This window comes from Rhinolophus ferrumequinum, chromosome 21 (genome assembly GCF_004115265.2).
Source record: "Rhinolophus ferrumequinum isolate MPI-CBG mRhiFer1 chromosome 21, mRhiFer1_v1.p, whole genome shotgun sequence".
NCBI classification, from domain to species: domain Eukaryota; kingdom Metazoa; phylum Chordata; class Mammalia; order Chiroptera; family Rhinolophidae; genus Rhinolophus; species Rhinolophus ferrumequinum.
In genome coordinates this window covers 21,593,863-21,610,341 of record NC_046304.1, presented here as the reverse complement: position 1 = coordinate 21,610,341, position 16,479 = coordinate 21,593,863, and the positions used below count along the sequence as shown (strand labels likewise).

General features: G+C 44.6%; 1 protein-coding gene and 1 non-coding gene across 3 annotated transcripts in view; one reads left to right on the top strand and one right to left on the bottom strand.

Moving 5' to 3' along the window:
* Window positions 1–16,479, top strand: part of ASIC2 (acid sensing ion channel subunit 2) — a 1,003,508-nt gene that overhangs the window by 609,524 nt on the left and 377,505 nt on the right. The gene's annotated exons all lie outside the window — the stretch shown is intronic.
* TRNAE-CUC (transfer RNA glutamic acid (anticodon CUC)) lies at window positions 15,270–15,343 on the bottom strand. Its single transcript has one exon. It is a non-coding gene; the product is annotated as a tRNA-Glu (tRNA).

Genomic DNA, 16,479 nt, shown 5'->3' with positions numbered 1-16,479 from the left:
CTAGAAATGATCCACATGCCAATGTGGCAAAGTGGGGTCAAATATTCTGTTCCTCCTCACTAACAAGTCCCAAATAAGGGGGAAAAAAAGGCTTTATGACTAATTTGAATAATTACTTAGGTAAATATGCAGCCCAATGTGCTGAACAGATGATTCAGAAATCCTGACCTCCCTGATTTTGTTAGCTGGGCTATTGTGTGAATATGCAAGCTTATACAAGAAGAAAAGTGAGTTTGGCCTGGGAAGTTGGGAATGAATGGCATTCTCCAGTTCTTTGCAGTGTGATGCACGTCATAGCTCTCAGAACCCTGGATCTCCGGTGTGTAACTGTCTCGTTTGCCCAGGGGCTGGACAATCCATTGAAAAGCCCACACCTCCCTCCACCCTGGGAAGCAATTACAGTTCTGTAAACAAATGCTTACGTCCTCCTGCAAGCTCCGCTTTAAAGGAACCTTGACCGCCAAACCCTCCTGCAAAGGGGAAAATGTAATTGTGATGGAACTATCACAATTACCAAGAAATTTGACATATTGGATGTTGTTAAGGTAGAATTCTCCTAACAATATTGAGCCACCATTATAAATAGACATTTCTCTTGACATTTTCTGGGCCTCTGTGATTCCAGAGGGCTTCTGGTTAAAATAAAGTAGAAATGTCAAAAGCAAGGAGCCCTCTACTCTGGGCCAAGTTATATTTTATTATTCAGCTCATTCTTGGCTCCTAATTAAAGCCGGAAGCTTACTCTCATGACTTCTACCTCTTCATTGGATAATCTTTTTTTAAATGTCTAAAAGCCAGAGAGAACATGCATTTGGGAGTCTACATTACAGCCAACACCCAGTCCTCCAACGCAGGATTTGAACCTGGAAGTCTTAAGGACCAAGGTAGCCTGATCGATATATTCGTTGTTATCTTTGGCCTATCTCTATATGTGGGTTAAAAAACAAACAAACAAACAAAAACCACAACTTTGTGTTTTAAAATAAAATAAGTCCACAAAACCAAAATAAATGGGTAGCTTGAAAACATTATTATGAGACAGACATTCTCATAACCACCATCCAGGTCAAGAAATAGAATGTTGCCGGTTTCCTCAGAAGCTCCTTCCTGGTAACCCCTTGTTGTCACAACCGCCTCCCTCCATCCCCGCAAAGTAATTATAGTCTGTCTTTTTGAATAAACCATTCTTTGTGTTTTCTTTATAGTTTTATCACTCAACTGTACATCCCTAACGACTGTACTCTTGCCCCTTTAAAAAGTCTGGCAGGTCTTTAAGGCATTACAGTTGGCTTGCTCTCCATTCCTTTCTCTCTCTAACATTTTATCCATTGAGGAATCTACATCATCTGACCTGAATTTCCTACTGTCTGAGTTTTGCTGATTGCTCACTAATGCCATTCAACATGTACCCTGGATTTCCTGCAAATGGGCAACGGGATCCGGAGGTGTGATCAAGCTCAAACTCAGCTTTGACCCCTTTGGCCAGACCACAAGTGGTACTTTAGGAGGCAACGGATGTTTTTCCTTTTCCTTTTATGATGCTATTGGTGCTCAAAGCCTAGGTTCAATCCTTTGTTAGAGAACATAAAAGTGGAAATTCCAATGTAATCATTTCCTTTTTATAGATTAGTTGGAATAAAGTGAAAATAGTTCGAAATTCTATAAAGAGATACTTCCCCTGTAGTTCATGCAAGAATGATATGAGAAAGACTTGATCTATCGATTTCATTATAAAGAACTGGTTCCCTATCATCTTACCAAGCTGACCAATTATATACTTACATATAATATATTTATATATAATTATTATGTATTTATTATAATATTATAGTTCATATTTTCTTTTACAACTATATTATAATAAATATAACATAATGTATAATCAAAAGAAAGATACATTTATAAAGACAAAAGTATAATTATTGACACAATATTATGAACACAGTATTTAAATGTATGTAATGGGTTTCAATCCATTTTAATTATTATCCTTATTGAAGTTCAAATGGACTCCTTAGCCAGTATGAGCTCTCTAAGTTGGCTCCTGGGACCTTTAACGTGATTCTAGTACTCTCTGATAAACTGTGTGCCATCTAGTGTGACAAAATATTCCAGACTTACCTTGTACATTTCCAGCCTTGCATCTGAAAAATGACATGTCTCAAGAAGTCCTGATTCCTTCCATCTAGTGGGAAATGGTATTTCAAGACCACAATCTGTGTGCGAGAGATGTCATTGCCACTGGGTTGATCATTGTTTCTAGGCCTTGTCAGTGGACAGAGCTAGAAAATACCATAGAGATACTGATACTCCCTTCCTTTTTTAATTGATGGTTTATTAAAATATAGCTAACATAATATTATCTTAGTTTTGGGTACACACCACAGTTATTCAACATATAAGAAATATAGTCAATAATATTGATCACCATGGTAAGTCCAGCACTCATCTGACACCATACCATACGATCACGATATTATTGACTATATTCCTTATGCTGTACCCTACATCCTTATGACTACTGTGTAACAACCAATTTGTGCTTCTTAATCCCTTCTTCTTTTTCACACACTGCCATCCCCCCACCCCCACCTGGCAACCATCAAAATGTTCTCTGTATCTATGAGTTAGTTTCTGTTTCGTTTGTTTATTTTGTTCTTTAGATTCTACATTATAAGTGTGCAGGGGCTGACCCTACAAAGCAGGATTCTTTTTAGTATGGCTCTGGTTCCTAACAGTCTGCCCTTTGGGTGTGTCGTTCTTGGAGATGGCCGGGTGATACTCTGGCTTGGTCCAAAGCTGGCCACTGGGCATGCCAGTTCTAGGGCCTCCTGTGAGGGGACGCACTGCAGGCCAAGTTCAGCTGCAGCCTGAGCCCTGCCCAGGGCCACTTGGCATGAGCCACAAAGCAATTCACAGATGGCCACCACCCATGCTGGGCTTGGAGGTGCTTCAGAGGCCAAGCCACAAATAGAGGCCAGCTGTCACTATGTCAGGCTTAGGGCTACTCTGCCAGAGGTACACAACACACGGAAGCCAGATGCTGCTTTTTGAGTTTTGTGAACTTTTGAGAGATTTTAGAAAAGTCCAAAGTATGAGCCAAAACAAGCCATTTGTATGGAAAAGCCACTGGAAACAGTTTGGATGTGCCCCAAATTTGGGTGGGCAGGGTCTCAAGGAATCACCAGGATAGAGTGAATGAATGATGTTAGCTAGGTTGATGGTGACCCAGATATGCTGGTTGCCTGTGTCTGCAGATCAGGACGGGAGAGGGCTCCACAAAGAAACAATGGCTTCCATCAGCTTCTCCATCCAGGGCTGCCCCTCCAGCTCCTGATCTCAAGCCTGACAACTCAGTTCCTCCCCATAAGTCCCTGTTGCCCTTCAAGCCGCTACCCTAGCACTGGAGCTCAGAGCTACTCACTGTCAGTGAGTAAGTCCATGCACAGGCCCTTTAAGAGGAGCATCTGGGGCTACAGCCGCCCTCAGTCTCACTCAGCCACAATCTCTGCTGGTTTTCACAGCCAGAAGTTATTGGCACTTCATTCCCCAGAACTGGAACCCTGGGTTGGGGATCCTGGTGTGGGGATAGGACCCCTCTCTCCTTTTCCAAGGACCTCCATAGCCAATATATCCCTCCTGATCTTGGACGGTCACACATCGTGTGGGATCAGCCCGTTCCACATCTCTGCTCCTCCTGCCAGTCTCTAGGTGGCTTCTTCTGCATGTCTTTAGTTGTAGGGCTACGGTTCAGCGAGACTTCAGGCAATTCTCAATGATGGTTGTTCTGTAGTTTAGTTGTAATTTTGATGTGGTTGTGAGAGGAGGTAAGTACAGCACTCACTTACTCCATCATCTTGACCAGAAGAAGCCCTAATGAAGTTTATCTCCATTTTACAGGGGAGCAAAACAAAGCTCAGAGACATTGAGCTAGTTGCCCGTGTTTGCATAGCTACAAAGGGCAAGCCAGATTCCAGCCTAGAGTTGGACAAAACCCAGATACTGATACTTTCAATTCAAATTCAAAACTACTGGGTTTTACCTAATCTCTTTCCTATTATATCTGTATCTTCTTTCTTCCAAACTGAGTGTCCTGGTTTCTTGAGAATCCAGGAGATAAGAAGACTAGCATTTCCCAGGATCAATCATTTGCTTTATCTCACATTATCCCCTCAACAGTCTCAGAAAAACAATACAAATACTACCACCACTATTTGTATTACCGAAAATAATTTTTTAAATCTGCATATGTTCGCTCATAACCCCCTAAATTTTTGTAGTTGTACCATAACTGTATTTTCAGATCATATGGTCATTGCATACTACACTGTCTCTCTTTTAACCCCCATTCAGTCTTAATTTTATAAGTCGCTGTGTATTCAGTGCTCACCATCAGTCCTCAATATTAATGTCTCTTTGGTGATTTTGTTTATCTGAAGCTTGTTAGCCAGTAAATCCTTCCAGAAGAACTCACAGGAATAATATTCCTTGAGTTTGTGCATGTTGATAATAGTTACCTATGTCCTTTGTACATGAAAGTCAGTTTTTCCGAATTTAAAACACTTGAATTATATTTTTTTTCAAGTATCTTAAAAATATCACATAATTTTCTTCTAACATAACACATTGTTTTCAGAAAGTCTGATGGTAACCTAATTTTTCTTTTCCTTGTAAGTTATGTCCTCTTTATGGCAAGAGGCTTAAATAATTTTCTTCTGCTTTAAAAAAAAAACTTTTTTTTTTCTTAAAGTGCAGTAATTTTACCAGAATATGTCTTGCTATTGGTCATTCAAGCTCAATTTCTCATGTATACTATATACTTGTGTTCTTTCAATATATAGGTTCAGACCTTTTATTATTATTTCAGGTATGTTTTCTTAAATTATTATTTCTAGCATTAGCTTTGTCCCTTACTTTGCTTTTCTTTTTCAAGGACCCCAATTGCTACATATGGGATATTCTATGCTTCTTTCTGTTCAAAATTTAAATTTTTTTATCAAATTCCTTTTATCTTTTTTTCACTTTTTTTTGATGCTTAAAAGTTTCCTTCTTTCCACATTCTGTTATTCTTAAGACATTTTTCTTGTATTTATTTATCCTTGTGTTCTTGCAGTTTTAATTTTCATTTTTGAAATAACTTCTTTCCTTCTAATTCCTTCCTGTGATTTGTCATATAATTTCTGAAGTTTTTGTCATTATTCTCATTTATGTTGATGATGATGTCATTTTCTTAATGTCTTTTAGCTCATTTTTGTTACATCATTTTAGCTCATTAGGTTACAGTTTTGATTTGTTTTGTGGGCATATCTTTCTGGCATACTTCCACTGCCTGCAAAGAAGTTATTCTGTACCTTATTCTCTTTGTTCTTATCATAATTTTGTGTGGGTTTGGCCTCAATATTTTCATAATGTTCATTTTTATTTGAACATAATTTTCCTGAACCTTGAGAAGGAGGCCTGGTTTAGGGTAGCTTTCCTAACTTCATGGAGCAACCTCTTTGGTTGTTTTTGGGTAGTTTTAAAGAAGATGGCAGCTTGCCTTCTGAGATTTCCTGACTCTCTTCCCTTACTCATTTTTACAGGTACCTTCTCTCTCTTTTTGATTCTGTGATCCCTGTTTTACTTAATTTTGATCCCATCCCAGCAGTTTCTCATCAATACATGCAACCTCGGTTGGGGAGGCCTGGCTGGTCAATTGCATGTTTATAGGGTCTGGACTGCGTCATCCTGTCAGACTTTGCCACAGTCCCCTTGCACTCACCCCCTAGTGGACTGGGCGTAATCTTCCAGTTTCAGCTGCTATTTTCAAATTGCCCCCATCCTATTCTTCCCAGTAAGCCTCTGTGGGTTATTTGGTGAAAGTTATTTTCTCAGGCCCATCAGACACCTCACTGCTTCATGCTACATAGATGCTGAGGTCATGCAGGGCTGGGGGTGTCAGTGGTGTGTCCTTACCTGCTTATGTGTCAGGGTCCATGGGGATACCTTGTCACCTAGTTTGATGTAAATGTCCACAGTTTAGGACAGGTTGGTCTCTAGTTGCCCTGTTTATCTGGGGAATTGGTGAAATTAGAAAACTGCTGTCTTCATCAATACTACGTATAGGTATTTTTCATTTGTTTTTGTGTGAACTAACTGCCAACTCTTTTCAATTAAAATCCAGATTTTTTTACTTGAGAAATTGAATGGTCAGTCACATTATACCACATTCCCATATGGCAAGAACTGGCTGGACCTACGTGGTAGCATCTCTCACTGATGAACATGAGCTCTCCTGTTTGCTATGGCCCCGGCACCCTCCATTGTTTCACCGACCACTTGACTTATGTACACCATCTTTCTGGCCCTACATTTACAGAAGGCACCCACACTGTGACTCCTGTTCTAGGGTAAGTGACAGGAAAGTAGGGATTATTTGGGAGCCTCTTACCTCCTTACCGAGGGTTTTTGTGCTATTGCTGCCCCTCCGCCCCCAACACACACACACTTCTTTCCTCCATTCTGAATCCAGGGTGCCCTACTCTTGAGGGCTGTGTCTCTTCCAGATTTTTCTCCTGGAATCCCCTCAGATACTTGGGTTTCTACCTTCCTAAGCCACTTCTGTCTAGCTCCTGGTTCCAAAAAACACATATAAATGCTAAGGCTGCCTGTGGATACTATTTATAAGAGAAAGCCTGGAGGCCCGTCTTAGAGTCAGAAAGGCTGATGGCATGGAGGCCAGTTTTAACAAGATGTAGGCAGCAGACAGGAGGAAGAAACCAGGTGCCAGCGGGTCAGGCAACAGAGGAGAAAGCAAATCAAAGTGCTGATGCTGGAAATGGAGCTGGAGCAAGCATTAGGCTGGGACAGTGAAGGCGAGGGTCATCCACGTCTGTCCGCGCAAAGGAGTAGGAGCTGGGTATGGAGCAGAGTCGGGTCAGGGATGTACATTGCAGCTGGTGAATTCTGCCCTCTGTGCCCCTTCTGTACACAGCCTGGTGCTACTCCTCAGATACCTTTAGGCCACTCCTTATGCCATAGATTCCAGGAAAATATTTAGACCCATACGCAGCTGCTTACAGTTCCCTGAGAAGCCTCAGGCCCCCTACATGTGCTACGTTGTACCTGCTGCTCCTGTAATGCCTTTTCTCCATCTTCGCCCCGACAACAAAACACCTCAGATCTCACTTCTTCCAAAGGTCTCTTAGGCCGAGTGTGATACCTCATCTGTGTTCTCACAGGTCCCCCGAGATCACACTGTATTGTCTGTTACTTATTTGTCTCTACTAAGCTAAAATCTCCTTGAGAACAAGAAGAAGTTCTTACTTTACTAAAGGCTCTGTCTCCTATGGCTAGCACATTACAGGTGTTCAAAAAATGTCCATAAATACTTCTGAACTCATATATCATGCAATGATATGCAAGGTGGTGCTACTGGCCATTCATAGGAGAGTCGCAGAGACCAGCCCACTCACCCCACATGTCGTGCTGAGGGAGGCGGGGCATCCACAGCCTCCAAGGATCCCATCAGCATCTTTCACCTACTAGGACTCCCTTCATAGTGATGTTAATTATTTTATTGCAGGTTTAATCAGAGAGGTAACAGGAGGGGGAGCAAAGACACAGTCAGGCCTCCTGCGTTCTTGTTCAGAGATGGGCACAATGACCCATTAGCCACGGAAATTCGAGGACGCACAAAGGTTTTCAGAATCAGTTGTCATCATTGCTCATAAGTTTTAAAGAGCACATTCAGATGCAGAAACGTGGTCTGGATGGAAAACATAATGGCAAGTGGGAGGAAGCAGGAGGTTTGTCTGTCTGTGGAGAACTGGGCATCCTGTACCCCTTTGTCCTGAAGGTGTAGGAGTGCAGGGAGAGTTCATGATCAAAGCCATTGTCTGTAGAAGTGGATTTATGTGCCTGGCACCAGCTGAAGCCACTTGATTCCCTTCCATAGGCTTGTGTCCTCTGGGCAATTTAGGGATCCCATGGTGAGAGGCGGTGAACCCTAAGATAACCTGACTGTGAGCCCACAGTGACCCTGGCCTCTGATCCTCAAATTGGGCTTTGGCCTTCTCCCAAGAGAGAGCCGTAGCATAAACCAAGTTCTAGCTCTGGAAATTGAGGCAACAGCCCGTACCTAAGCCCTGCTGTGTTGACCTACCCAACACTGTAGTCCAGTGGGTCTCAGTATTGGCTGCACAGCAGTCATCTGGGGCTTTAAATATACCGATGCCTGGATTTTACCCCAGACCAAATGAATCAGAATCACTGGCGTGGGACTTGAGCATCAGTCGTTTAAAAACTCCCTAGGAACATTAGTTATCTAATGTTATGCAACAAATCACCCCACAGCTTAATGATTTAAAGCGATAGACACGTGTTGTCTCCCAGTTTCTGTGGGTGAGGAATCTAGGAGTGGCTTAGCTGAGTGGTTCTGGCTCAGGGTCTTTCAGGAGGTTGCAGTCAAAGTGTTAGTTGGGGCTGGAGGATCTGATTCCAGGGTGGTTCTTCCACACGGCTGTTGGCAGGCAGCCTCAGTTATGTGCCATGTGGACCTCTCCAGAGGGCTGCTTGAGCAGCCTCACAACATGGCAGCTGGCTTCCCCCAGAGTGAGTGATTCAAGAGAGAACAAAGGCAGAAGCCACAACGTCTTTTATGACCTAGCCTTGGAAGTCACACTGCATCATTTCCACAATATCTGCTTTGTCTGTTCAGTGTGAGAGGGGCTACATAGTGCCTATATACCAGGAGGTAAGGCTCTTTGGGGGGCATTTTGGAAGCTGGCTATTATACCAAAGTGCAGCCAGGGTGGAGAATCATTGCTTCTAGTTCCTTTGGGGGCTGAAGCCCAACCTTTGTCTTGCTTAGCTCAAAGCATGACCCTCCTTGGCCATTTCCCTTTTAATAGATGCAAAGCTTTAGTGTTTTGGAATAACCAGCATTTTCAGAGCTGTTGGACAGGGTGGAGAGTGAGGGGCCAGGGAGACTTCCAGGTGTGTCAAAGTGTACCACACATGACTTTCCTGCTTACAAAGCCTTTTTACATCCTTCTCTCGTATGATTCTGAAGCAGGCAAGACTTATTCGTGTTTATTCTCCTCACACGCTAGCCAGAGTGGTTTCAGTCTTTTTAACTATAAGGAAGACTTTTGTACATAATTCTTTGTTCTGCGAGCAGATTATTCCCATAGGGTAGATTCTGTAAGATGAAAATACTAATACTTGTTCAAATCTTTTTTTTCCCCTGTGTGGAGATCCAAGTATTGTGGTTTCTGGCGTCGTTTTTCCATCTCTTATTATTATTATTTTTTTTTTGACTTTATTATTTTTTTTTTATTTATTTTTTTTTTAATTTATTGGGGTGACAATTGTTAGTAGAATTACATAGATTTCAGTTGTGCAATTCTGAATCACATCATCCATAAATCACACTGTGTGTTCACCACCCAGAGCCAGCTCCCCCTCCATCACCGTACACTTGATCCCCCTCACCCTCATCCCCCACCCCCCAACCCCCTTACGCTCTGGTAACCACCAAATTACGTTCCCCAGATTAATTTTATTTTTAGCACGTGAATCCCATCATCACACTCCTGTTCAAAATTGAGCAGTGGCTTTCCTACAATCGGGGAGTAAAATCCCAAATCCTTTTCGTGGCCGATGGGCTCCTTCCTGAGGCACCGTCTCTTACCCCCTACGCCACCCCAGACTCACGTCACTCCCCTTTGCTCCTTTTTCACTGCATTCGGGCCGCACAGGCTTACCTTCAGCACCTACAATGTATTACCGTTCCGCTCCTTAGGGCGTTTGCACAAACTATTCTTCCACGTCTGACTCAGATAACGGGAAGTTATCCTTCAGGAATCAGTTTCCAGTCACTTCCGCAAAGAGGTCTTCCCTGATGCCTCAGCCGAAAAGGTCCTCCCACAGTACCCTGTCATTTTCCCTCAGGCCGTGTCCTGCCTGTGATAGTGCACTCCTTTGTGCAATGCCTTCTTTACTTCCACTAGACTGGCAGCTCCACGAGGGCAGAGAGCATGTATTTTTCTCTGCTGCCCAGTCCCCAGCACCTCACTGGGCAGACAGTAGGTACTTGCTGAATGAGTGTTTGTGAATAGAAAACCAAGGCCCCGGAGACATTTAGAGACATGCCCAAGGCCACCCTGGCAGGTAGTAAGATACCCGCCTGGGGCCTGATGGCAGATATGCTCAGTTCAGAATCCCATTCCATACCTAGAATCCTTCCTGTTCCTGTCTTGTGGGGGAATTGTGTATACCACTTGCTCTAAAGCTGGCTGCAAGGGCTCCCCACCAATGGAACAGCCAGGGGGGGTACCCTCTCACCAGAAAGTGATGGCAGCCTCTGGCAGGGCTCTTATCCAGAGTCTTTCTAGCTTGGGCCTCATTCTGAGCTTCCATGTCTCTTGCCATGGCTCTGTGAGTTTCCATTTTGCCTTGGGGAATGCTTCCACAAAGGAGAAGTGCACTAGACATAATTAGTTCATGACCCCCAAACTATTGGGCTGTTTGTTCCCATGCCCTCTCAGGGGTGGCTGACAGAAGAGGGGGGCAGCTCAATGACAGCCTCCACAGGCCTTCACTGCTCCTGTGCACTGGACCAGGTGCCCTGTGCTGCTGGGGTGGCAGGTGAGGATGCCGGCGAACCAATGAAGAGCAGGAGGGAGGTCAGCCCTTAGCTTTGATTAGCACCCTCCAGCTCCTAAGTCCCTGTGCTGTACCTTCTATGCCCCAACCAGCGTTGTCGGTGCCACACCTGATCATGTCTCCTAGGGGCCGGCCAGGGTCCAAGTCCCCTACCCAACAGAATGTGCCCATCCTGGGAGTCACTCCACAGCTTTTTGCTGCTGCTGAACCCATTAGCAGAGCTTTGTGAATGTCCAGATAGAAGTGAATGGCAGACCTGCACATGCCAGACCCACCCGGGAAATGGACGCGTTTCCACGTGGGCCTCAAGGCACCTAAGCTCAGAGGGAAATACTAACCATCCACCTCAGCATGTGTGCACGCATACACACACTCACTCACTCACTCACTCACTCACTGCCTTCACCAGCGCATCTCTCACTCACCCACGGAAAAGGGGCTGCATTGCCAGATTATCCCCTAGGAACCTCACCAGGACACCATGTAGGCTTACGTTCTAATCCAGGCCTCTCCCTCGGAGGTTATTTATAATTCTCCCCCGTCCCTCTGTCTGACCAGCTTTCCTTGCCCTCCATCTCTCTGGGTTCACATTCTACTCATCCTAAAAGGCTTGAATTCTGCCTCCTCCGTGAAGCTCCCTCATTCTTGCAACTGGAAGTAGTTTTTCTCTCTCCAAACACCCAGAGCGTTTCGGCTCCACCTCTCTCTTGAAACCAACTTTCTACTTTTTAATTGTGTTGTTTTTGCACATTTTTAACAACTCCTTTTCCCCAACTGTTTGATACCTTTCTCTGATATATACCTGCCTGTGTGTACTCTCCAGAGACAATGTGCATTGATAGAAAGATCACTGGGTTTAATGTCTGACAGACTAAGTTGGTTCCCTCTTTCTTCATTCTCTCCCTTCCTTCCTTCCGTAAGTATTTCTGTGTGGCAGGTACCATGCTTCACCCTAGCACGACAATACCCAAAAGATATACAGCCGCTGCCGTGATGCAGTTGACAGGCTAATGGAGTCCTACTCCCCAACCTTTTCGTTATGGGCTGTGTGATTTGGGAAAGTTGTTTAAGATCAAAGAGCCTCAGATTCCAGATCGACAATATTGAGTTTATAATTATCTCGTAGGTGTGTTATCATAATTAATTGGAGTAATGTACATAGAATATCTAACACTAAAGTCATGCTCAAAAAATGTGCATTTCTTCTCTGTATTTTTCACTGAGAGAGAACTCTCAAACATAATAGAGATCCAAGAGTGTTTGTTGATAGAGAGAGAGCAAGGATGAGAAGAAGGAAGGAAAGGAAGGAGAAATTAATGACAATTCATCTGAGCACTGTCTCTGGATGGCCAGTACTCACACTGCCCCTTTTACTTTCCTGTCTGGATTTTAAAAGGGGAAACTGATGGCAGCCTACTGGAGAACCAGCTCTAGATGAGGACACCAGCTTCCCCAGTCCTTCTCAGGTCATCCCATGTGCAAATCCAGTCACAGAGCCAGGATAAGGACCTTTGCCATGGAATAATTACACATTTTTTAAAAAAAAAAACCTCCAGTGGTTTTCAGGGTCCCTAAAAAGCTATTGCCCCCAGGTTTCCCATTGAACTTCTGCCCTTCATATTTATAACCCTCTAGTTTCTCTCCTTCCTGGCTTTCCAGACAGTAGTGCAGACAAAAGGACCATTTATAACAGCTTTTCTGACGGCTGGACATTATTTAATTACAACTTCTGGCAGCCGCATAGTGTCCTGGAGGCTATTTAAAGTTCTAGATGGCAGGAGGAGAAATGGGGAAACTAACAACCCTTGGGGGGCCGGGGTGAGGGGAGCTGTGGTGGGTAGCAGCCAGGACAGCCTCTTAGGTCCCTTGCTGTGAAGCAGCATCTCTCAGAACCCCGACCTTTGGTATTAGAGTCTCTATGGGGAAAGGTGGAGGCGATGGGAGTCCCCTAAGACATATCCTGGGGGAAGAATAGTGCAGAACCAGCAGCCTCAACCTGAACAGAATTGCCATTTATCTAGATTAGCCACCCGTATTTTACAGAGCAAGAAACGGAGGCAATGAGAGGAGAAAAGGCTTGTCTAAAGCCACACTATAACTGGTGCAATTCTGGGGAAGCCATTTAAGTATCCTGGGTTTTATTATTGCCATCGTATGACAAAAACACACTTGCCAGTGTCGTCTGGAAGGGTTGAACTGCTGGGTGTACTGTTCTAGGTGTGACTAGCAGTGTAATCATGGATGCCAATGTTTGGTCATCTGGTCAACCTCAGGAGAGTCATTGGTTGTCCATTTAGCTGCGGCAGCCACAGTTTGCTGGACTTTAGGTCACTACACCTGGGATAAGGAAATAGGTCTTCTCAATAATAGGGCGAGGGCTAAGGAAGGCAAGTCTACCACAGGGTGTTATACCCTGGTGAAAAGGGGCAAAAGCCAAGTACAAATGTAAAGAGTAATAACTATGATCTTGATAGCTCCATGGATGGAAGGCTATTATCATCATCGCCGTTGCAACTATTAACATGTCGGCCTTATGATATTTCCATGACATATATGTGATTGACATGATATTACACATGAGAAATGGAATCTCAGAAAAGCGATTTACACCGTGAAGTTGCCCAGTCACTAGTGGACCAGGATTCAACCCCAGCTTTGTCTGAGTCCAGGGCTCATCATCTTTCCACCATATCGGTAATTCTCAACCCTGGCTGCATATTAGAAATCCCCGGGGAACGTTTAAAATATGCAAAGGTCCCGGCCTGACTGCAGACCAATTAAATCACAGTCTCGTAAGGTCAAGTCCTGATCAGTAGTTTGGAAGGGAATCTAATGTGTAGCCATGGGTGACAGCACCACGTTGCTGAGAGCCCCAACCAGTGTGATGTCAGAACTGTTACCCACTCCCACTGTCGTCTCCCCTCTGCTGCTAAAATCACCCCACAGGGCATGCATGCAGGTTGCTGCTTGGTGGCCAGGGCTAAGTGCCTCTTCGGTGACATATGCTGGTTCTGGTCATCTCTGTGGCTCTCCTGGTTGCCCTGTTGCCATCACCCTGTTGCCTGGAGTTTCAATTCCTACCAGTGTCCCACGAGCTCTTCACCCAGGCCTACCAAGCAAGCAGTCTGCTAACATTACAGCCCTTCACAGCAGGCTGATTTTGTCCTTGTAGGGTGAGTTCCTCAGGAAGTAGACTCTGGGATGCAGATGAGCGTGCTGGAAGTGTATTAGGGCGTGCTCTGGACATCAACCCCTATGGAAGGGAAAGGAAAGTCAGGGAGAAAGTCCTTCAGGGCGGAAGGGGGATCTGGGTGGCCGGTCACAGCATCCACTCAGCTCTTACTTAGCAGTGGGATGGATTTGCGTGGGAGCTGAGGACATATTCTCCTCTCCAGAGACTTAGAGTGGCTTTATTGGAGCCCAGCGTGGAGCAAGGTGTTCATTTACCTCACAGTACAATACCATTACACCCCCCGTCCCTCTGGGAGCTTCACTCAATTTCCCTCAGGGGCTCAGCTAAAAACTATTTGAGGGATTGGCAGATCAGCACTCCCAGTGGCCTTCAGCAAAAGTCAGCATCCAGCTGGCGCACTCCAATCTCTCTCTCCCAGGGAGGAGATCTGGGGGCGCCATAGGAGCCGTTTCTCCCCCTTGACTGTACCTGGATTTACTGGTGTCGAGGAGTCAGTGATCAGTTCCAGGCTGTTGTCATCAATTCCCCCTCAGGAACCAAGACAGAAGTTTCCTGCCCTTGCAGGGAAATGGGGGAGAGAAAAACAGAGACTTGCAGAGACATTGCCCTACTGCCATTAAAATGACATGTATATGGAAGCCACTGCTTGCTCAGGGGAGGAAGTGATTTATCTCTGTCTGCAGGCGGGGCAGATACATGGGGTCCAGCATTCCAGGGAGAGGTGTGTGCCAAGGCCGAGGCACCAAACCTGCAGAGCGTTAGCAAGCTGCCTGAGCTCTCTGAGTGTTGCAGGGGTGGGTTGGGGGCGCCTGGGACAGGAAATTGGAAAGATAGACAAGGGCAGAAAATGGAGGTCCCTATGTGCATGCAAAGGGATTTGGACCTTGCCCTGAAGGTAAAGGCTCTCCACTAAAAAGCTTGCTTCAGCATGGGTTGTCACATTTTTAAAATGTATGACATAATAAAGAGAAGTCTCCTTCCTGTTTTTCCCTCATCCATCATCCACTCCCCAGCCCCACTATAAACTTACAAAGACAAACCTCACTTTTGCCTTCAGCTGCTCTGATTTCTCTTTGTCTATCTCAAATTGGGTATAAATAAATAAACCCGCCTTGCTGTACAAATTCTCCCCGTCACTTCTTACATTGATGGTTGCTGGGACTTCTTCACGGATTCACAGGCATGGAGACTGTCACACTGGAAGAGTTCTGGGAAATGATCTACTAACCCCCAGCCCCACTCTAAAGGGAAAGGCTCTGACCCCTGCAGAGGGAAGTGACTTGCCCAAGTGCACACAGGTCATCATGATGAGACTAGCTGGTTTTTCTTTTCTTTCTTTCTTTTTTTTTTCCAAGTGTGTTTTTCCAGGACCCATCAGCTCCAAGTCAAGTAGTTGTTTCAATCTCCGTGTCGAGGGTGCAGCTCACAGTGGCCCATGCAGGAATCGAACCGGCAACCTTGTTGTTGAGAACACCACGTTCTAACCAACTGAACTAACCAGCCACCCCTAACCAGTTTTTCTTTTCCACATATCGGGTCAGCTCATTCTGTTCCTGTTCCAGGAAGAAAAGTGAATCCTAAACAAAACTGTGCAGTTGGGAATTTTGTCTTCCAAGCCCTCGTCCTAAAATCTCCTCTGACTCTGCCTTTTCCTCACTGCTGTGGTCCTTTCACATACCTGCCAGTACACAGAATGTTCCTGTTGACCAAGACTCCTTCCAAAACCTTACCCTCCTCGGCTCTCTCGAAGAAACTTCTCTGTCTTTCTTTATAACCTCTTGTTTCATCAGAACTACATGGTCCCATGTTCCATCCTCTCTATTATATTAGTGATTGCCAAAGAAAAGTAGAAATTTCACTAAACTAAGGACTAGAAGATAATGTCCCAAATCTGCCACTTCTTCTGACATTGTGCACACACCTTAATTTCCTCATATGTAGCTAAGGTCCATTTTAAATCTCTTTAATTTCCTTTTAGCTCTGATGTTCTGGGATTCTAATTTATCCAGGGGAGTGCTGGAGCGAGCTTTTTCAGGCTTAAGAAAGTCCATTAAGTGTGTCACTTTTCATCTCCCATTCTGTATTGGTAGCTTGAAATCAGCCATGGTGGGAATATTTATATCACGGAAACTGGCAAATGCTAAAACCCAGTCCTTTTTAGTGAGGGAAGCTGGTTTACTAGCATCCCCAATGAATCCATTCTCTCATATCTCAATCAAAAGCAAGCGTCTGCATTCTCACCAAGACACGTGAAAGCAAAGGATACCTTTACCCGAAAGAAAGTATTTCTGATAATACAGGAAGCAGACAGGGAGGTACATGCACTTAAGGTGACACAACATGCTTTTTTGTGGCGTATTTCTTTGACATGTTGTTCTCTCCACCTGGAATTCTGCACCCCTTTCATCCATTTTCAGGTCTGTTAATTCTACTGCCAATACTTTACAAGTCAGCTCTGTCAAATCTTCTCCAGTTCCCTAGTCTAGATTACATTCCCCCTCCAACTTGTAGAATACCTACGTGAATGCATTTTTCTCCTTACCTGGACAGTAGGTTCCCTGAACTACTGTCCTGAACTGTATCTCTTCTATTTCCTCCCCCAATTGGGCTAGCACAGTATCCTGCAAACCGTAGGTATT